This window comes from Gorilla gorilla, chromosome 3 (genome assembly GCF_029281585.2).
Source record: "Gorilla gorilla gorilla isolate KB3781 chromosome 3, NHGRI_mGorGor1-v2.1_pri, whole genome shotgun sequence".
Lineage (NCBI taxonomy): Eukaryota > Metazoa > Chordata > Mammalia > Primates > Hominidae > Gorilla > Gorilla gorilla.
In genome coordinates this window covers 31,197,404-31,220,195 of record NC_073227.2, presented here as the reverse complement: position 1 = coordinate 31,220,195, position 22,792 = coordinate 31,197,404, and the positions used below count along the sequence as shown (strand labels likewise).

At 35.5% G+C, this 22,792-nt stretch overlaps 1 long non-coding RNA gene across 1 annotated transcript in view; it reads right to left on the bottom strand.

Annotated features, from left to right (window-relative positions):
- Positions 1-13,667, bottom strand: part of LOC134758303 (uncharacterized) — a 100,326-nt gene extending 86,659 nt beyond the window's left edge. Inside the window, exon 1 of the long non-coding RNA XR_010133348.1 lies at positions 13,565-13,667. This is a non-coding gene — a long non-coding RNA (uncharacterized lncRNA). The remainder of the gene's footprint in view (positions 1-13,564) is intronic.
- Positions 13,668-22,792: the final 9,125 nt, after the last annotated feature.

The following is a 22,792-nucleotide window of genomic DNA, read 5'->3' as shown; positions in this document are numbered from 1 at the left end:
AGACAAGCTCAAGCCAAAAAAAACAAAAGAAAAAATTTCACAGCTTGAAGACCAGTCTTACAAACTAACCCAGTCAGATAAAAATAAAGATTAAAGAATTTTAAAAATGAGCAAAGTCTTCGAGAAACATGGTATTATGTAAAGTGCAACCAAATGTATAAATTGTTCGCATTTCTGAGAGAGAAGAAGAAAAAGCAAACAACCTGGAAAATATATTTAAGGAAATCATTCAAGATATTTTGTCTTAATTTTGCTAGGAATTATCTGAGAAATGCACAGTGAGACACTATCTCACACCAGTCAGAATGGCTATAATTAGAAAGTCAAAGAACAACAGATGCTGGCAAGGCTGAGGGGCAAATGGAATGCTTATACACTGTTGGTGGGAATGCAAACTAGTTCAGCCACCGTGGGAAGCAGTTTGGTGATTTCTCAAATAACTTAAAACAGAACTACCATTAGACCCAGCAATTCCATTACTGGGAATACCCACAGGAAAATAGATGATTATACCAAAAAGATATATGCACTCGGATGCTCATTTCCTTACTATTCACAATAGCAAAGACATGGAATCAACCTAGGGTCCCATCAATGGTGGACTGTGTAAAGAAAATGTGGTACATATATACCACGGAACACTATGCAGTCATAAAAAAGAATGAAGCTATGCCCTTTGCAGCAACATGGATGCAGCTGGAGGCCATTATCCTAAGTGAATTAATGCAAGAACAAAAACCAAATACTGCATTGCCTCATGTACATAAAGATTGCAACCACAGACACTGGGAACTAATTGAGGTGGGAGGAAAAAGGGAGAAGAAGGGTTGAAAAACTAATTATTATATACTAGCCTTACTACCTGGGTGACAGGATTAATGGTACCCCAAACTTTAGCATCATGCAGTTTATCCATGTAACTAACCTGCATATGTATCCCTGAATCTAAAATATAATTTGAAATTATTTTAAAATTTTTAAAAATAAAGTTTTTTAATTAAATAAAAAAAGAATTGAAAGAGGATGAGGAATGTTGCAGAAAGAAGGGACAGTAAATATGTTTGTCCAGATACAGCCTCAGCATTTAAGGAATGAATGTCTAGAAAAGGCAGAGTGATGGAGTTATAAGTCTGAAGTGGTAGCGTTGTTCTAGGCATTGAGGATACAGTGGAAAACAAAGGCAGACCGGGTCCTAGCAATCTCAAAGCTAAACACTCAAATAATGAACTGGATGATAAATATATGGAAAAAAATGTGACAGTAGGTTGAGAGATGGTGATTTTGGCTAAGTCTGGCAGTAAGTATGGAGAAAATGAGAAACTGGCAAATAACCATTTGCAGGAAAGTAGCATAAAGAATTGGGAGAGCATGGCATCTTTGTAGGGGTCATTGTACCCTGGGTCTGTCTGGATGAGTAGCTAAATTCTAAGCCCCACATTAAGGGTACTGAACTCTTTATATTCTACCTGCTTCAGTCCAGGCATTCCAGGTCAGTGGATCCAGCTGAAATGTATTAGAAAAAAAAAGATACAGAGAAATTGAGTCTGGGGCTGATCCCATTTATCTCTGAAAAATAAACAAATCCTATACATTTGGCAAGTTGTATAATTAAAGTCAAATATTGATGTAAACATAAGATACCCAAATCCACTCTCTAAACTCAAATGACCATTGAACTAATCTTAAAGTAATTGTGAAAGTGACAACGAAACAAAGAGCTTAAAATCATGATTAAACCTACATTTATCATTTTATTTTAAAAGGAGGGAACTTATTTGTTATTCTTTTGAAAACCAGATGTCTGATAGAAATATGCCTTTTGAATTACTGCATTAAGATCTTATAAATCTCTTCTCAACCTTGCATGTGAATGATTCATAGATGTAAAATAGAAGGGATGGCTTATAGCAAATGGAGGAAAGTGTCTGTAACCCAAGTAGAGACAACAAGAATTAAATATAGTAACACAGAGAAGAGACAAGATCTAAATGGGTTAAGAGAGGTTAATCAAAGTGTGTCCTCACTTCAGAAAAGAAAAGGAAGTGTAGAATAATTGGTAGCCTCAGGAGAAATACAAAAGCTATGGATAAAAATATATATATATATATGTATACACACACATCCTAGAAATAACATGTTAGAAAAAATAAAGAAATCTAGATGCAATAGTTTTAAGAAAAGGTCTTTGTAACAAAGGCAAAGTCACGTAACATAAGATTGTACTTTACTTTGGGCGTTTTAATTTTCTTCTCAATCATTCCAAGAGCTTTCTTGTCTCTCTTCCTCAAGTCTCTCTTTATCTGTTTCCTATACTCAAGCTACATTGGAATAACCTTGATCTTGTGAGTTGATTTCTAAATGTGTTTTCAAAGTAGGTTCATCTTCACCACTTAGAGAGAGGTTTATCTGCTTTTTGCCAGACAAGCTGTTTGGTCAAGTCATTTAATATCACATATTTGGGATACAGGCAATATGAGTTGTTGTGATGAAGCAGAGCTTTGCACTTGAAATGAACATGTAGTTGTTGACTGACCTCTAAAAAAATGCAATGTCCTATTTTCTTTGGGATTTCAATGGAAAGGTGGTTTTTACACCTATTTCTAGTTGTACTTTCAAGAATATTTCGGCAGATTCCATGCAATCAACAAAAACAGATGTGCACCTTGAAAAATAACATATGTAAAAATTGCATGTACATTTAAACCACAATAGTTACAAAGAGATCCAAGCCATGCAATTTATTTTCTTAAAAGCAGCAGGTTAATTTTAGATGTTTTTTACAACTAAGATGGTAGCTGTAGAAACATTATATTCACATATGATATATTTTAAAATTGATTATTATACCTTAGATTTCTTTGTTCAATGGTTCTGGCAAAACTCATCTGAACTTAAAAAAAGTACCATGCCCTAAAATTGGATATAAATGGCAAAATCAATCTCATCCATGATTTGTAATGTTGGAAAAGCATATCTAATTTGTACTAGAAAAAGAAGCAGCCAAAGAGAAGCACTCGTACTTTTTCTTTTGAGTTGGAGTCTTGCTGTGTTGCCAGGCTGGAGTGCAGTGGCACAGTCTCCGCTCACTGCAACCTCCACCTCCTGGGTTCAAGCAATTCTCCTGCCTCAGCCTCCCGAGTAGCTGTGACTACAGGCACGTGCCACCATGCCCAGCTAATTTTTGTATTTTTCGTAGAGATGGGGTTTCACCACGTTGGCCGGGATAGTCTCAATCTCTTGACCTCATGATCCGCCCACCTCGGCCTCCCAAAGTGCTGGGATTATAGGCGTGAGCCGCCGCACCTGCCCCTGCACTAGTGTTATTAATGTATGTGTGGCTGCCTAATCTGACTTCTAAATAAGATATCAAAATTGATGGTATTATTTGTATACCACTAGATGAAATCAGAATGCAAAATACAGCAATACTCAAAGAGTCCCTTAAAGATGTTATCCAACAGAGATATGGAAAGAAATATAAATACAAAAATCAAATTTCAAAGTAGAAACTTTGATTCCAGTCTGAATTCTCTTTTTCACAATTAGACCCCAACTAAGCTTTCTCTTTCTCTACTGATCTCCTTAGCCCTATAGTCTGGAATGGAAACTTCCAGCTTCTGGGTAGTGAGGATCTCAGGGCTTTATATTCACTGTCATCTTTTGCCTTCTTTCTATCTAAGGAAGCCAATCCTGACATTAGAAAATTTGATCCAGGTAGTTTAACTACCTAGAAAAGCACCATTGGTTCCCTGTCTTTTTAAAGAACCAGGTTTAGCAAATCATTATCAGGGGCAAAATTAAGTGAAAAACTTACTATCTAAAATGCTGAATCAAACAATTAAAACTTCTGTTTCTACAGGAGCTAAATTTTGAAAGATTCTATCAGTATATCTTAGAAAGAAATATGATATAAAAATAGAGTAGAAGAATTGCTACATTTAAGCTTCCTTCAAAATACATAGCCTACTTTTTTTATAAGTTTTTCCTTTTGGTATTCATGGAATGGAAAGTAATTAAACCCCTCTGAGACAGTCGATGTACAGATTCAATAATTATCATCTTTATTTCTCCTTTCAAGACATGCATAAAGATTAAGTTTTAATATTAAGACTAATATAACCAGCTCCCATCAAAATAATAACGTATTGTTAGACTAACATTAAAATAAACGTATTTTATATTCCAAATTCTTGCAATATATGTGATTCCCTAAATTCTTAATTTCCTCAAGTATGAAAGCCTAGTGCCAGAAGAGATTTGAGATCCTCAAGTCTAAACTCCTTATTTCATATATGAAGAACCTGGTGAAATCGCAGCTAGTTAGCCATAGAAGTGAGAGTAGCAATCAAAACAGCAAATTTTTGGTACAAGACTTGCCCTAGTGCATCCTCTCTGCATTTTGTCCATGTAAAATAACTTGGATAAAGTTGGGAAAGTCATAGTGATTTGCAAAGAATCACCTGATGGCCACTGATTTCTATCACTGACCACTGAGAGAAATTAAGAGATATCCTCAGTATCATATCAAAGGAGATCCAAGCATTAAATAAAATAATCCACATAGAGACAATGAGAGCATTGCCTTGCACACAGCAAGTCTGCCTAGCACTCCATAAATGTAAACCACCATTACCATTATCAACATCCACGTCTCCTTCACTTGACAACAATCTATGGAAAAGAAGCTGGGAATTTCACTAGCACTAAGGAGAGTGTGGAATTCTTCACTTATGTTCTGGGCCCACTTATTAGTAGTAGCCTTTCCTTGATTTCCTTGGCCAATGTAAACATGTATACACAAGTTAGTGTCACATTGTCAGCTTCCTCACAGAATTAATTCCTAGGAATTATTTCCTAGAAATTAATGTCTGCAGAGTAAAATGTGGTTTTTTTGTTTTGTTTTGTTTTTTTCCCCCCATTAGAACATGAAATGAACAGGTTTACTGAAATAAGCTCTCTACCTGGAGCAAGGATGAGGGAACAGTTAACTAGGCTCCTCAGAAGAGATGGATCTCGACTCATATGCTTTCTTTGCATTCTCGGCTGCTTTGTGTGAAAAGAAACTTAATTATGACATTTCAATATTGAAATAAAATTAGTTTGGATTTTAGTCCTCACTCTTGAAAGGAAATTATGCTCCATTTTTAACTGTGCAAGACAACTGCTGATTCATCTGTGGAGTGATAAGCAAGGCTATTTTTATAAACATATAACTAACTATATACAGGGCCTCCTTAGGGCTTCTCTTCTTATGGGTGCAATTTGGCCTTCAAACTCCTGCTTACAGAAGCTTTTGTGGCCACCTCACATGCCGCAGTGTCAACCCTGTCCGCCACTTATGTTGGTTAAATCTCTTTAGCAACAATAAACATAGCCAATTATAATGACATATTTTACTCATGTTCCACATTCGTGCCTAGTTCTAGGCACAAAATAAAAACACTCAAGGATTTTCTTGTCCAGTTTAACCTAAATATTTTAAGTCCTAAATATATTATGTGCAATATCCCTAGAATATATATAGTATATTAATTTATTGTTTAACATATTAGTAAAGTTTAAAAATCATGTAATGAGTTAAATATTAAAGACCACGTAGCCAATGTAGTTTCATTGCTCTTTAAATGCCTCTGGCAAGGATTTAATTTAGATTTAATAAAATAGTTATTATATTATTTATTTCATTATAAATATGCTAATATAAATGTGATGCTATAAATATTTCTGCTAATTAAATACTAGCTGACTTATGGTGGTTTATTTAGGTGCAACTAGAAGTTTATTAAGATGTATGAGTTGAAACTCGATAACCATAGTCCCAATAATCTATTGATATTTAATAGGTAATAACCATATTACATTCAAGGTAATACATTTAAATGTATTCTTTCTATTGAATGTTAGTTTAAAGCTAATTATTTGTAACATATTTACTAAGCTTCAACTGTTTAAGAGATATTCATCTTAATAAAAAAGGTTGTTATGCCCCAATAGATATTCATAATAATCAGTTGATATTTAATTAACATATAATAACTCCCTCATTAAACCTAAATTAAATCCTTATTTGAAATACTTAATTTAAAGTACAACTGAAAATACTGCTATAGAAAAATTACATAGCTTCTGTGTATTGCTTTCACAAGCAAAATGAAGAGATGGCCTTGCAATCTAAGGCAGAATTTCATATGACATTGAAGGATGTTTAGGGTACTCTGTAAGTCCACGTGTACAGATCATAAAACAAAATCTTAACGCAAGCAACATTTTTAATGAAGCCCACATTTAAATGTTTTAACAATCATTAAATTTTAATAAGCTAAAAACTAAACAAAATGAAATAGTGAAACACTTGATGTTCTTAAATAAGATAAAACTAATTAAGGTGAAAGGTCGCCCAGGCTGGAGTGCAGTGGCATCATCTCAGCTCACTGCAACCTCCGCCTACTGGGTTCAAGCGATTCTCATGTCTCAGCCTCCCAAGCAACTGGGATTACAGGCACGGCCACCATGCCTCACTAACTTTCTGTATTTTTGGTAGAGACAGGGTTTCATCAAGTTGGCCAGGTAGCTCTTGAACTTCCGACCTCAAGTGATCCACACACCTGCCTCTCAAAGTGCTGGGAGCCACCGCGTTCAGCCCATGATGTTCTTTATTTCTCCCTCCAGCCCTCTCTCCATCTTCCCTACTGAGCTCTATGACCCAGGAGGCAGCTCCATAAGGAAGGAGTGCATCACCACCAGGGTCCCTGAGCTCTAGACTCCAGATGTATTTGGGCAATGGAAAGCATCAGCGGGAGACGCAAGGGAAAGGGTAAGGAGAGGCAGAGGTCTTCATTACTTCATCCCTTTTCACAGTTGTGGTTTGCCAGTGCCTACGTTTCTCTCCATAAAGCCACAGATTCTGTCTAGTAGCCCTTCCTAGACTTCTCGTTCTCATATAATTCTGGCAACTCTTCCTTTCTTTTTCCTCTTCAGGCATGGAGGCCATAGTGGTTTCTCATGGTTGCTAGTCTCAGGGTGTTTTTTCTTTTGAGTGTACCATCTATTTTCTGTCAGGACCTGGACTTACATGCAAATTAAAAAAATAAAATAAATAACAACTGGAGCAGCAACAACTAACCTTTATAAAACACTTTTACACGTTGTTTAAAACATAATAGGCTTTATGTTTAAGCCATTTAACCAATGGAGAAACTGAGGCTCAGGTTTTCTGCACAAAGGCACATGGTTACTAAGTGGAAAAGCCAGAAATCAAGCCCAGGTCGTTCAACTCCATATCCTAATCTCCAATATAATCCAGTCACCAGAAGGATTACATTTTCCTTAGCTTTATTTTTTTTACTTATTTATTTATTTTTTTGAGACGGAATCTCCCTGCAAGCTCCGCCTCCCGGGTTCACGCCATTCTCCTGCCTCAGCCTCCCCAGTAGCTGGGACTACAGGTGCCCACCACCACGCCCGGTTAGTTTTTGTATTTTTTTAGTAGAGATGGGGTTTCACCGTGTTAGCCAGGATGGTCTCGATCTCCTGACCTCATGATCCGCCTGCCTCGGCCTCCCAAAGTGCTGGGATTAGAGGCGTGAGCCACCGCACCCGGCCATTTTCCTTGGCTTTAATCAACATTCTACACTACAGCAGTCGTTTATGATTTTTTGAGGCTATAGAACCCTTTCTTCAAAAATATCTAAAGAGTTTCAACAAATTGAAAAGATAAAAGTAGAGCAGCTTTGGTTGCTGCAATCTTTAGTAATCTCATTAAGACCATGTGGGGATGACCCCACTAAACCTTGCTCCTGGAATCATCACATATCCCAAACCTGTCCAGTTAGAGCACTCTATCTCCCTAGCCACAATGATTGGCTCATGGGCAATCGCATGATCCAAACTGGGCCCCTCTGAGTCTTCCAAATATGTGCTACTTTCTTCTGGAATGGCAAGCTGAGAAGATAATGAAAGCCTTAGATTCGTCAATAGTTATCTTAGCTGTTATACAGAGACAGCCAGCCTGAAAATAAAGCCAGATACAAAGCCTGAACCAAGAGAAGATCAGAGGGTCCTAATAGCACACTGTGAATCCATGAACTCGACCAAGACCAAAACCAGTCCCATCCCTTGGAATAATTAGATATGGTAGAAAGTCAATTATCTTTCTGCCTAAGTTAGTTTGTGTTAGATTTCTACCACTTACAGCCAATAAAACAGAGTTCCACCAAAGTTATACAAATAGTTTTGTGCTTATTTATTTGTTACCCAAAAGGCATGGTTCTCACTAACTTGGTACATTAGCTGGAGATTCAATCCCTTATTCTAGATAATTCTTGATGGTGTTCAAGTTGATACTTGTAAAGAATTGATACAATATAAAGTTTTCCAGATGAGTTGTAACTTTTTGTTTTGTGGTAGGAAAAGCACTAAGACATCCAACTTTGTAGCTGCCTCCTTTATAGAACTCATTCTCTTATTCTGAACTTCATTTCTTCACTAATCAATAAATTAACATTACTAATCTTGCCTTTTTTACAAGGTTAGTATGAGGTTCTTATTTAAAATCTGCATAATGTGTAAAAGATCTATGTTGTACAAAATGAAAGGCAAGATGTCAGCGTTTACCAAATGTCAATTTAAATTACTTTCTCAATATTTTTAATATAAAAGCATACCAAATTATATATTTGGCATGATATTCAAAAGTAATGAATGTTTTTTAAAATAGGTGTTATTATTTGTTTCTTCTGGTCTGTAATGTTTTTTAAAGTTCTTTACAAACAATAAATGACTAGACTTCTTAGCAGCCCGCTGACCCAGCAGTGTTATGAAGGAGAATCTCTCCCTGCAACAATGTAGACCTGTATTTATTTTCTAGGTTTTAAAAATTCGCTTATGGAAGCTTTGGACATTAGCAGTCATTTTAAAACACAATTAAGCTATTAGTGTATTCAAAAGAGACCAATAGCAACTTTAGGCTATGTCTATTCTTGGGCCAAATGAGTGGGGAGTGTTGGGAAACATCCAGATATTTAGTACATAATGGCCTAAAACAACTGTGGAAACAGAAAAAAAAAAAAAAAGATGGGAGGACGTGAGTTTTCCAAATTGACTCTTTCCAGTGAAATCTGTGTAAATATGATTCTATCTCTATGTGCCTGAATAAACCCAACTTCCATATTTTTACTTTGTTTTATTTTATTTTGCACCAAAAACTCAGTTTATATGTGATAGGGAATTACCACATATATTTTAGCTATTTCATTTATATATCTTATTTCTATTAAATTTTAAAAACTATTTACTCCTAGCATGAGTGAGCCCAAATTTAAACTGCAACATCCCATTCTACCATCTTGACTCCTGGGGAAAACGAAACTAAGCAAAACAATTGTTAGTGTTTTCTGGCTTTTGATGACTTAAGGAATCACTTCCTTAATGACAAAAAATAAAATTGCTATATATTTCTGATTGCCAGTCCTTACATATAGAGGACTATAGCTAAATATATTATTCTGTCTACATCACTTATTAAAGAAGGGCAAAAAGGGAGCAAGACAAAAGACATTTGGAAATTGTGGTGTGAGATCAACACTTTGCATAGACTTCTAGCAAGAGCCCTTCACATCCTTCACGAGTCTCATGATGTCTTTAGTATGTACACTGTCTGCAGTCATAAATAGATTCAGCCCATTTTATGCCTAACTAATACAATAACATTTTGGGCATTAGACCCAGATCTAATATTTGTGGTCTTACAAAATCACTGGATTACTGGAACAAAAACTTCTATTATTGTCTCTGCTCACCACATAAGAAAATATATAGTAATGATCAGGTGTGTGTGTGCCCTGGTTTCAGACTGCCTGGGCCCCAATCCTGGCCTTGCCTTGCCTTTCTCTTACCTTGGTCTTAACTTCTTTACATTTCATTTCTTCATATATAGAAGTAATAGTAAAACCAGGCTCATAGCAAAGTACTTAGATGTGACTCAATTATCCTAATTGAACAACAAGTATTAGCCGTTGTTAAACACTGCTTAGAACATTAATGCTGATTAAAACTTCACCCAGACCATATCCAGTTAAATCCTACCCAAGTTTTGGATTTCTTCTGGCCACATGTACCTCAGTCTAGATTCTATCTTCTTGTTACACAGTGCTTTTATACCACTCTGTACCTTTCTAGAAGAAATAGTATTACTGCTAGTAATTATATATTTCTGAGTTTATCAGTTTAATATTTATATTCTCATTGGATTCTAAGTTCTGTAAGGAAAAAGAATATATTTTGCTCAGAATTTTATTTGTGCTGCTTGGCAGTGGCTGGCACATAGTAGTCCTCAATAAACATTTGTTGGATCAATAAAGGAAAGAATAAATGAATGATTGTATTATAGGCCTCAACTTTTTTTTTTTTACTTTCTACAATTTTTTTCTTCTTTAAACAATCAGTGCTTCAACAATCTGCCCTCCCGTGACTCAACCTTACCCTACAATGCCAGCTATATCGTCTAAGTTATTAAATTATTTTTCATGATGAGGTTAGGCAAGATTATCTCTAAAATTAGCATTTTGTAACACTAAAGATGACTAAAATAGAATGTAACTAATGAATCTGGTAATATTACTTTTGAACTGATTCTAATTTAGTCTCTCTTTTTTCCTTCTGCAATAACATAATAGACTTAAACGCTTTCTTTGTAGTGCCACAAATCAATCAATAAGCATTTGTTCTATGTCTACTATGACTTTAGCACTACAGCAAGGTGTCCTATTTATAAAAGGCATTGTACCTGTTTTAATTGCCTTCTTTAGCACATAGCCACTTAAGGACTTAATGATAAATAAATACATCTAGATGTCAATTAAATAAATTTGTAGTCACAAACCAGGGCCAAGTAAAGAGTTCTGGAGTCCTAATTCCAAGAGGTTTATTGCCACAAGGAAATGAAACTACTTAGACACTCCACATGGAATGGATGCTAGAAATTACAAATGCAGTGGGAATATTGGAGGTGTCCACATCTAGCAGAGTCATCACCATCTCCATGGAAACCATCCCCCACCCGCTTCTGGGGAGAAAACAGCAGCTGTTCAACAGCACACAACCAAGAAAAATGCAAATCAGTTGGAAGTGAAAAACTCAGGATCCATTTAAAATTGTTAAGGGGCTGAAATTTGGGGTAAAGGAATGAGATTAATGAAGCAGTGATTTAGCAAATAAGGCTACCTTGGCCTCCTGCGCATGGTAAAGAGTTCTGAGAAGACGAAGGAGCAAAGTGGTCAGAAATTTACATCAACCATCATTACATCACCCTATTGGAATAATGCATTGCAGAAATGTTGCAAGGAAAATATAATAGCTTTTAAAGAAAGGAACTAGGAGGAAATATGTTTGGGAATTCGTTTTGAAGAAGAAAGAAGAAAAAAATAAAGTTAAGGCATGGCATAGAGTACTAAATAGAAGAAAATTTGGAAAAGGAAGAGAAATTTTAAAAAGGACTGTGTTCCTTGTGCATAATATGCTATCGTTGATTATATGTTTTTTGCATGTGCGATTTTATGTGATTTTCATAGGTGTATCTTCTGCCACAAAGGTTTTACTTGTATATAATATGGAAACTTATTTAAAAGCCTTAGGTAAATATGGACAGCTAAATCAGGCACTTCAGGCCGTGTCAAAAAGGATAAAGAGCTAGATCGCTGGTATTTCGTTTGTATGAACTCAGGATTATAATGAGAAGAAAAACATGAGACCTCGTAAGTGCTAGACTCTGAGAACCGTCTCCTGTCCCATCAAATTTATCTCCTAAAAATTTGAAGCTGAGATTCCTTTAGTCAGCTGCGTCACTAACAATGAAAAGATGTAGGGCACAATTCTGCAATGGGGATGAAAAAGCAGAAAGAACTTATGAAAGAGTTAGAGAGAAGGGATTAAAAAAGAGAGAGAGCAGGGCAGAGGCCAACCCTCTACTGGTGGGAACATGTTAGTTTATCTTGGGGCTTCTTCAGTGTTACACTGAGATTCTAGGGTCAATTGAAGTGGCTGGTGGTGGGAAGGTCATTGCATTCTTCATCATTGGCCCACAATGGTTATGAATGAAATGTTTATCAGCCCTGTTGATGCATTCTTTTCAAGTTTGTCACTATGATGCTAGCCTGCTACTCAAGAATCTCGAAAGGCTGGGAGCCCAAGGACTAAGATTCCAGCTACTGGGTGTGCCACATTCTCAAGACAATACTGCCAAGGGACTCATGTATCTTGCAGCAGCAGGAAGTCATTTTCTAGATTGGAGCCAGCACTCTGTTTGTTTTCATGCACTTAGTCTTTTAGAACCAAAAACCAGGAAGTCTTGCAGGTTTCTGCCTTTTCTGATTTACCACATTCTTCCTCCTGGGCTTTAACACAGAGCATACTAGCTGCTTTAATGCGGGATTGGTGGCGTGAGGTGGGGGGTGCCCACCCTCCTGTAACTGTTCTCTGATTTTTCCTTGAAAAAGAACTCAAATGCTTGTGGGATATTACATAAAAATGTTAAAGCTATATACTAAAATTTCTGTGTGAAACTTAAATAATTCAAATCAAGACTTCTTTGTGACCTAACACAGAATAATAAAGGAAGGTTTCAGGGCCATGTGTAGTGGCTCATGCCTGTAATCCCAGAACTTTGGGAAGCCAAGGCGGGAGGATTGCTTGAGCCCAGGAGTTCGAGACCAGCCTGGGCAACATAGCAGGATCTTGTGTCTACAAAAAATTTAAAAATTAGCCAGGAATGGCAGTGAGTGCCTGTGGTCCCAGCTACTCGAGAGGCTGAGGTGGCAGAATTGCTTAAGCCCCAGAAATTAAGGCTGCAGTGAGCTATGATCACACCACTGCACTCTAGCCTGGGTGATAGAGCAAGACTCTGTCTCAAAAAATAAAATAAGGAAGGTTTCATGGAAACAACTGGTTTTTCATACCATTGTATCCGGGGTATAGTTTTTGAATCTCTAAACAGCAACAGTGACCCGAATACCTCTAAAAGCAAGCTCCGTATATTGAATTCCATTGGCCAGTTGACTTTTGTGAATGAGTAGGAAGAGCATTCCAACAGAAAATATCTGAGCCTCGAGATATCATAATCACACCTTAGGGTACAATAAACCTTTTAAAGTACATATTTAAAAGAAAAATGCTGATTTCCTGATAAAATATTAATGTTCCTCAAATTAAGCCCTACATAGGAATGTAAAGTTGCCCAAGTTATTATTATTATGTTTAGCCTGATAGTTTTAAGTTCTGAAAGAAAAATAGCAATGATCGTAAAATGAAGAGCAAATATTTGACTGCTATGTTCCTCAACTTCTCTCCAGCCCCTATCCACTGTCTCAGCAGTCTGGTTATGATTGGAGATCTTGGATGAAAAGCAAAAGACAAGCCCGGGCAAAAACAAAGCACACTGGGCACTTACTCCAAATTAGGGAATAGGAACCACATTCATAGAAACATATTGTATTAGTCTGTTTTCACACTGCTGATAAAGGCATACCCAAGAGTGGGTAACTTACAAAAGAAAGAGGTTTAATGGACTTACAGTTCCACGTGGCTGGGGAGGCTTCAAAATCATGGCAGAAGGTTAAAAGCTCGTCTCACATGGCAGCAGACAAGAGAAGAGAGCCTGGGCAGGGAAACTCCCCTTTTTAAAACCATCAGATCTTGTGAGACTTATTCACTATCACAAGAACAGCATGGGAAAGACCTGCCCCATGATTCAATTACCTCCCACCAGATCCCTCCCACAGCACGTGGGAATTCAAGATGAGATTTGGATGGGGACGCAGCCAAACCGTATCACATATCCTGAAATATACTGCAACCTTGCTTGTCTTTAAAAACAGCCATTCCTGTCACATAGAACCTTGAGAGCCCCCTCTTATTATTTTGTATCATTTTATCATTTTCTGTGGGTATAATAAGTGATATCAGAAAAAAGTGGTTTTGGAGTCATACATTATTAAATATCATATTATAAAGATGCTAATAGAACCATTAATATTATTCATACAATATAAAGACAAATTTTTACTTTTCCCATTTAACAAGTGATGCATACTGTTTCATTGACTTTAATTATGTAATAAAAGCATGAATTGTTAACAAATAAATTCAAAAATGGCATATATTGCTTTTTGTTTGTAGAACTAATGAGTATTAAAATGTAGATTAAATTTTAACTGTAGCTAGTACCATCAAAACATAAGACAAAAAACTTTCTGGCGCTTATAATTTGGGATCTTTAAAAACTGCATTTTAAATAAACCACTGATTTATTTTTTAATGTGTTTGTGTTTTTTGACTATATGATAGGATATAAGTGTTCCAAGTTGCTTCTTGCAAGTAATTTACAAATAGCAAGATGAAGATATGGACACTTTTTTTTTTCCAATAAATCAAAAGTCAAATTGGATCTAATTGTCACTATATCTTCAAGTACTAGATGAGACATAAAATATCTGAATAAAGGCAAAGATATGCTATGTTCCTCAAAAAGAAGACATAATATTGTGAAGATGCTCATTTCTTGAAAAAAAAAAAAAATTAGCTGGGCATGGTGGTGCACACCTGTAGTTTCAGCCACTCAGGAGTCTGAGGTGGGAGAGTAGCTTAAGCCCGGGAGGCCGACGTTGTAGTGAACCATGATCATGCCACTGCACTCCAGCTTGGGCAACAGAGTTAGGCCTTGTCTCAAAAAACAAACATAGAAACAGAACAAAAACAACAACAACAACAAAAATTATATTCATTTCACCAACATTAATCTGGAATTCTGGTTAAATACCTATCAAAATCCCAACAAGATTTTTTCATAGAACTTGATAAGGTAATCTTAACTATTTCTATAAAAGAAAATATGCAAGACTTGCCAGGATAATTTTATAAAGGCAGAACAATGATGGAGACTTGTTTTACCAGATAACAAAATATATTATACACTTACAGAAATTAAAATAACACAGTATTGGTGTGGGCCAATACCATATCTCAATAGATTGAGGGAAAATTATAAATAGTCTAGAGAAATAAACTCATGTACATATGTGAATGTGCTGTGTTAAACCTGATATACTTCAAATACAGTGGACAACATTATTAAATAAATAAAGTTGAAATAATTTTAAAGAATCTATCTTTAAATAAATAAACCCAAATAATTTCATAGAAAAATGAGCAAAATATTTGGATAAAAAATTTATAGAACAGGAAACATACATGATTAAAAAACAGAAAAAGCTGAATCTTAGAATAATTAGAACATGATACAAAAATTAATTGTTAATATTCAATGTAGGTTAGAGTATTGAGAATAAAAATTCATATTAGTATAGGATTCTTTTGGAGGGAAATTTGACAATATCTTATTTTACAAATATATAAAATTCGTTACCTGTTAATCAGCAATTCACTTTCTAAGAGCTATTCTACAGAAATACTAGTATATTTCAAATGCTAATAACTTTTTTAAAATATTACAAAATCTATTATATACATTCACATGTATGCATGCTTGTATGTATGTATGTGTACACCTACTTTCTTGGGCCCTATCTAAACCTGATTTATCATCTTCAGGGATGGCATCCAGAATTGTTATTTTAAAAACATTTTTACATATTATTTTTATACAGCTTTATTTGCAAATCACTGAAATTAAATCAAAGAACTCTTGTGCATCCTCACTTTCATTTATTCAGAAATATTTATTGAATGGTTATTACGTACTGGTCTCTGTTCAAGCCTCTGGAAATACGGTAGTGAACAAAATAACTGTTGACCTAGCAGAGTCTCAATTTTAATGAGAGAGAAAATAATCAAATGAACTTTTTGAAAAATATTTCCAAAATTTTAATGTTAAAAGCTGCTGGGGTCGGGTGAGGCGGCTCACGCCTGTAATCCCAGCACTTTGGGAGGCTGAGGAGGGCGGATCACGAGATTAGGAGATCGAGACCATCCTGGCTAACATGGTGAAACCCCGTCTCTACTAAAGATACAAAAAATTAGCCGGGCGTGGTGGCGGGCGCCTGTAGTCCCAGCTACTAGGGAGACTGAGGAAGGAGAAAGGAGAATGGCCTGAACCCGGGAGGCGGAGCTTGCAGCGAGCCCAGATCGCGCCACTGCACTCATCCAGCCTGGGCGACAGAGCAAGACTCTGTCTCAAAAAAAAAAAAAAAAAAAAAAAAAAAGCTGCTGGTTTCATGTAGAAAACTCAAATTTGGCTCCCATATGTGCTGCCCAGGCTTCAAGGGAATGAAGTGATGCATGTTTGAGTCAGAGACAAAGATATGATTAGCATCATGACCAACAGGATCCTTGGTCCAAAGCACATTGAAGATTCTTAACTGAAAGTGACTGGATCCAGGAGCAGCGGGGAAGGAAGCCATGGGAAACTAACTGGAACAGTAGAATTTGTCTCACTGAAAAAGGGGCCAGCAGCCCAAATGACCAAATCTGAAGGACTGTTGATTTCTTATGTGGCTGATTAAGAGCTTGAGATAGAGGTAATGGCTCTAAGTAATGAGCGCAAACACCAGAGGTCAGTGGTGTTTTTGAGTACAATGACTATGGATAGTTTATTAGGGAAAAAAACCTTTATCTAAATTCCTGTTAATAATGAAAAGTTTAGGTTTCATAGGTCTGAACTGATTCAATATGTCAAATAATTCTGAACTCAAACACATTCTACTTATTGGCTTCTCAGTGACCTGTTGAGCCTTACTCATGGCTGGTGTGTTTGAAAATACAACTTCCAGATAACCTAATGGGATAAAATGTCTTTTGCAAAGAGATCAATATATACTGAATTTGATCCTGTTAAGAAAGCTTCAAAAGATGTACCAGTCCTCCATTATAAAATCCAAATATGGATGAGTTGCATTCAAATAAAGGTCTAATAACGAAGCTATGAATTTTAATTCACCCTTGAAATGGAATTTATTCTCACTAACATAAAGTGACAAGACATCCGTTATAAGCTTCTATTTTGATCTTTCATTTACCTACTATCAATGTCAAATACCAATTTCCTATAAGTTTTCATTTCTAAAGGATAACAACATACTATCCTTATCTAACTATAATATTGAATAGAGTGCTTGATTATATTTTATAAACATATTCATAAATTTTATATTTTTAGGAGTCAGCATTTATTATTTTCAGAATAATAGGTAAAACTAGGTAACAAGACCCTTAAGCTGATAGTGCTGAACAGTGACCAGTTGTCTCATGTATCATATGTATACATCATTTTATAATATATACTTTATACATATATGCATATGAATGCATGCAAATATAGAATTCTTTTATATGTATGTATATGTAAAGATGTACATATTCACTCTAACTCCTTTCACATATTTTATTTTTAAGGAAACACCATCCTATACATAATATATATATGCATACATACATACATACATATCACACAACATATAATATGCACATAGATAATAAACTAGATATAAATATATGCCCCCAAAAGGAAGCTATATGGAATGCATGCATATTTAGGGATAGGAGTGTCCTCAATCCTTTATTTTGCTAAAGAAGCAACTGAGATCCAAAGAAAATAAATGGCTTAAGGTCACAGCGAGGAAAAAAATCAAAAACCAAAGCATCATCATTTCAGTCAGTGTTTCTCCCACTTAATATTTTGATTTTACATTCTGAATGTTAGACATGGAGAGTGAACTGTAGATGCTTCCTTTTTTACCCCAGTTTTCCGACAACTTCTCTGCTGAGATTTGGATTCTTATCATAAGGCTCTGTTTTGGAAGCACCAACTGCCATTTTAATGCAACTTCCTAATCATGCAGACAGCCAGCCTCTCATAAATCATGTAAAGTACCTGAAAATATGATTTATGAGCTAAGTTATGGGAAATGGGGTCCTTTAATATTCTTAACCCTTCAAGATGTTGTTACCTATCACAGTCTCCTTGCCTGATTCAACTGAAGGTGGGTCTGAACACTTTCATCCCAAATGGCCCCTACTGCTACCCCCAACTAACACTGACCTTTTACCCATTCACCTGCATCCATAAAGAATTTGCAGCTTCTTTAAGTTCATCAACTGAGTATAAATTTGTAATTTAAACTCTTACTCAGCTTGTGGCTATTACAGAATATGTTCCTGAGGCACTGCCTTACATGGTAATTAAAGAACTGCATTTAATAGCATCTTACTATAGAATTAAAAGAGCAAGAGTATTACAGTTTGTTGCAGGAAATAGTCCACAAAAGACCCTAGAAAATCCAAGATGAAACTAATTTAAACCATATGCCTTGCTGAAAAGGAGTATGAAAAAAATGTCTGTAATATGCAGTAAATGAGGCCCATAACTCATTGGAACCTCCAATGAGTTATGTGTTAAATTCATATTTCACAACATGGTCATGCATTTTTTTAAAAAAACTCCCTGTCTATTAACCCTTTTCTTTGTGTGAGAAAGTTTACAGGAACAACATGGCTTTGCTTGCATTAATATATTTACATATGCAAATAAAAATCAAATACCAATAGTTTTTTTTTTAACCCCCTCCCTTATGGCTCAATATATTATCGCTTCACCAAACCAACAAATTAAAAACAATTTCCAATTTCTTCCACAAATACCTAGTGGCTAAATGTTATTAATGCATTTGTCTGAAAGGCGCAAATTCAAACATTGCTCAGTTAGGGAAGAAGAATCTACAGTGCTGATTGCTTGCAATCCGTTTCAGTAATCTATATTTTCTTCACGGAGGTGAAAGTTTATCTCACCATGGAACAACAGTTATAATTTTGCTTCTCCCATTCATCAACTCTGATATTTCGGAGCCTCAAATCATCACTTTCTGGAGCTACAGAGTAAGCAAGCTGTTGTCTATTTTCTTTTTAGCACAATCCTTTAAAAAAATGTTTCCCTGCACATTATGGGTTTATCTTCTGTCTGTGAGAGACCCTAATAAATCACGCTTGCTTTCAGCTATCATAGATTATTAGGCTTTTATAATCATGAAATAAACCCAATAGACTATTATTACTATTTTTAGGAGATTGAAAATTACTAGGTATTTTCTTCTTTGTATGAGTACGTGGTTCCCTCATTTTTCAGGAGGGTAGTGTTACATTTAAACTCTGTCAGCATATTGCTTGTACAACAACAATGCTCCCAACAAATTGTGGTCTGGGGGGTGGGAGTGGGAGTGAGCACAGTAAACAGGGAGTTCCAGAATTACAAGGGTTTAGTCAGCCTCTGCCATCCTCAAGTTAAAAGCCTGAAGTTTATTTCACAATGTGAACCTCTCAAAGTGTTCTCTCTTGCCCTTTCTCTTTTCACATACAATAATTGCTGATAATCTTTTGTGGAACAATGCTTTGAAATCATTTCAGTTTTAAGAGAGTACATGAAGTCCATCAAACAGAATGAAGCCCCTAAAGGAGATTTATGTGAATTCTTTCTCATCACAATTACTGCAATTAGATACACGTATACCTTTGTGTCCTTAATATTGTAATTTTCATGGGGCAATGATTTGAAGGAGTTTCTTGCTAGAAATAGATCTAAAACTCAGGGTTTTGATGACATTCTCAGCTAAACTAATTGTGTGAGCTGGGAACAAGGTAATGAGGACAGATGTCAAGGTCAATATAATTACTCATTTCTGAATCTGGGTTAATATTTCCAAAGACCATCACATATAAGTTACAACTTATAACCGCCACTAATAGAAAATTCAGCTTTGGTTTTTCTGGTATGGATGCAATGTTGTTTTCTCTCCCTTGTCTCCAATGGTGTCCCAAAGTGAACTTTATTTGTCAAAGGAACAAAACCAAATCTACTTTCTTGTTGACTCTTCATCATATCGAAAGATGCAGATGTGAACAACAAAAGAAACACTTGGCATGATCACTGCAAATGTGTGCATTCCAAAATACAGCTCATAAAAATCATATTTATTCCTTTGAGAGGAGACAGGCATAAAAGGGGACAAATACAAGGAGGAATTGTGGTGTTCGGTTATTTACATTTCTGATAGTCCTGAAATTATTAGATAGCTATTTTCTTGGATCTTTTTTCCCTATCAGCCATAGACTGTCTGTACATCTTGTGTCATAATTGCTATGAAAGGACCTTATTCCAAATGACATTCATTTCCAGGTTTTTATGCCTAAGCTCCTGGATGATCCTCATGTTTCAAAGTGATATAAGGGTATTCATAAACAGCGATTTAGAACTCTATTCACTTATCTTGGCTAGGATAAATCAACACAGGTAGAGAGGTGCTGATTAAAAGCCATGCTTCAATGGGAAGTTATTTCTAACCCAAAATTAATAGAAACCACTCAACTAAACAGATTTGGGGCCTTAGGAACAAAACTGGCATGTAATAATACAAGAAAAAGACAACGGACTCAATCTCTTTCTCTCTGTCTCTCCTTACTGTTCAGTACTACTAATAATACAACATTTACCTCTATATTCATGTCACTGATTGATAGCCTCTTTTTAATTCTATTTTTTCCAAAATGTGCTTGTTGAACAAAATTCTATTCATCACAATACTTTAGTATTCCATACAGAGCATGGATGGCAAGCTCTCTGAGTTATAATCATCCAACAGGTTTCTGGAATTAATTGGGTAATTCAGAAAGTCATCTCCTGCCTTAGGCTTGACTTACTCTTCCCTCCCTACAATAATCCACAGCCAACCTGCCTCTGTCTGTCCTAACTTTTGCCACCTTGACACTGAGTCTTGTCTCATGCCAACTGCTGAGTTTCACTTTGAAATCCTTCCTTTCAAAAACCAAACATTTAAAGAATCATGATTTCAAAACACTTCTAAACTTCAACCAAAAAAAGAGAAAAGGAAATCTTCCCATTTTCCCCTCCCCTTCTACTGACAGCTTGTCTTTCTCTATTTTTCATCCAAATAAGCAGAGCCCTGTAAATCTTGTCCAGAAGACATGGACTGAAAGAATTAATCAAACTGTTGTTTATGAGCTGCTCAGAGCAGATTAAATGTTGTGTTGACAACACAATTTGCAAATTATCTATCAACATCAACAGACATACAGCAATGAGCCAAGCCAATTGGATACCTTTGGACACAAGAGGACCATGTATTTCCTAGTCTTGGTTCCAAAACTGAGTCCTTTAGAAGGAGTTTTATCCAACATTATTTTCAGTCTCACTGCTGCAGATGAGTTGCTTTACAATTTATTTTGGATTAAATGATAGTTTGATTTCTGCCACATACAAGTTAAGTTTCCTGCCTATATCACTCCAGACATCCCATAGTCCAATTCACCACCAGATATTCATCAGATAACTGCCTCTTAAAAATGTCTATGGCAGCCACCTGCCAAAATGATCCCAACCTCCTGGTATTCACAGCCTTCATACTTTTGTTTGTAGTTTGCTTACACATAACAAGTTCAATCTCTGTGATCAGTGGAACAGGAGAGAGGTGGTGGTGTGTCATTTCTCAGATTTCTTACATCTGTAACCTGTTCCTGTATGTGTCTGGTCAAAATTTCATTGTATTAAAATACCACAACCTGTTTATATATTTACCTATTAATGAATATTACCTTCCAGTTTTGACAACTATGAATAAAATTACTGTGAACATTGGTGTACAAGTCCTTTTGTGGGCCTATGCTTTCAAAAATAAACACCTAAGGTTGAAATTGGTAGGTCACAAGGTAATGTTTGCTTTGCATTATAAAAACTGAATAATTATTTCCCAATAATATCTTACAATCTAATCAACAAAGAGTGAGAATTCCATTTGCTTCACATTCTTGCCAATACTTGATATTAATGTTCATTTGAATTTTAGCCACACTAGTAAGTGAAATGTTCTCTTATAATGGTTTAATTTGTGTTTTATGATGCCTGGTAATACTTGGCAACTTTTCATGACTTATCGGCTATTTGGATACCTTTGTATACAAAGGTGCTTAAAGAGTTTATATAAAAAGTTTATTCAAGTCCTTTTACTCATTTTTAATTAATCTGCTAGCTTCTTATTAATAAGTTGTAAAAGGCTTTCATATATCCTGGATAGAAGTTTTTGTCAGAATTATTCATTTTAATTATTCTCCCAGTCTGTAGCTTAATTTTTATTCTTAATACTATATTTTTAAAAACAAGTTTTACTTTAGATTAAGCTTCATGTAACATGCTTTATAGTCAGTGCTTTTTATTTACTATCCACGAAATCTTTGCCTTTCCCAAGGTTATAAACATTCTCTTCTATATTTTCTTCTAGAAGTATTAGCATTTGACTTCTTGAAATAAATTGTAGAATCAACCTAACAATGCCTATTTTTAAACAATTTTTCTGGGATTTTGATGGGGATTGCATTCAAACTAGAGTTCAATTTGGGAAGAATTGACATCTTAAAAATACAGAATCTTCCAATTCATTAATATGATGTCCCTCTCCATTTTCTAATTTCTTTGTCAGTTTCAATGTTGTCATCTTTCAAGCCTTTGTTACATTCATTTCTAGGTATTTTCATGCTGTTGTTATTGTTGTTATGTCATTTTTTATTTTTTAAATATAATAAACATTTAATTGATTTTGTTATAAATTTTGTATCCTAAACCTTGCTAAATTCATTTGTTAAGTCCAGAAAATTTTTTATACATTGTTTAAGATTCCCTAATATTTTCTTTTGCTTACATAGTCTGTAAATAAAGGCAATTTTACATTTCTCCTTCCAAACTGGTACATGTATGTCACTTTAGCTTTTTCTTGTTACACTGGCA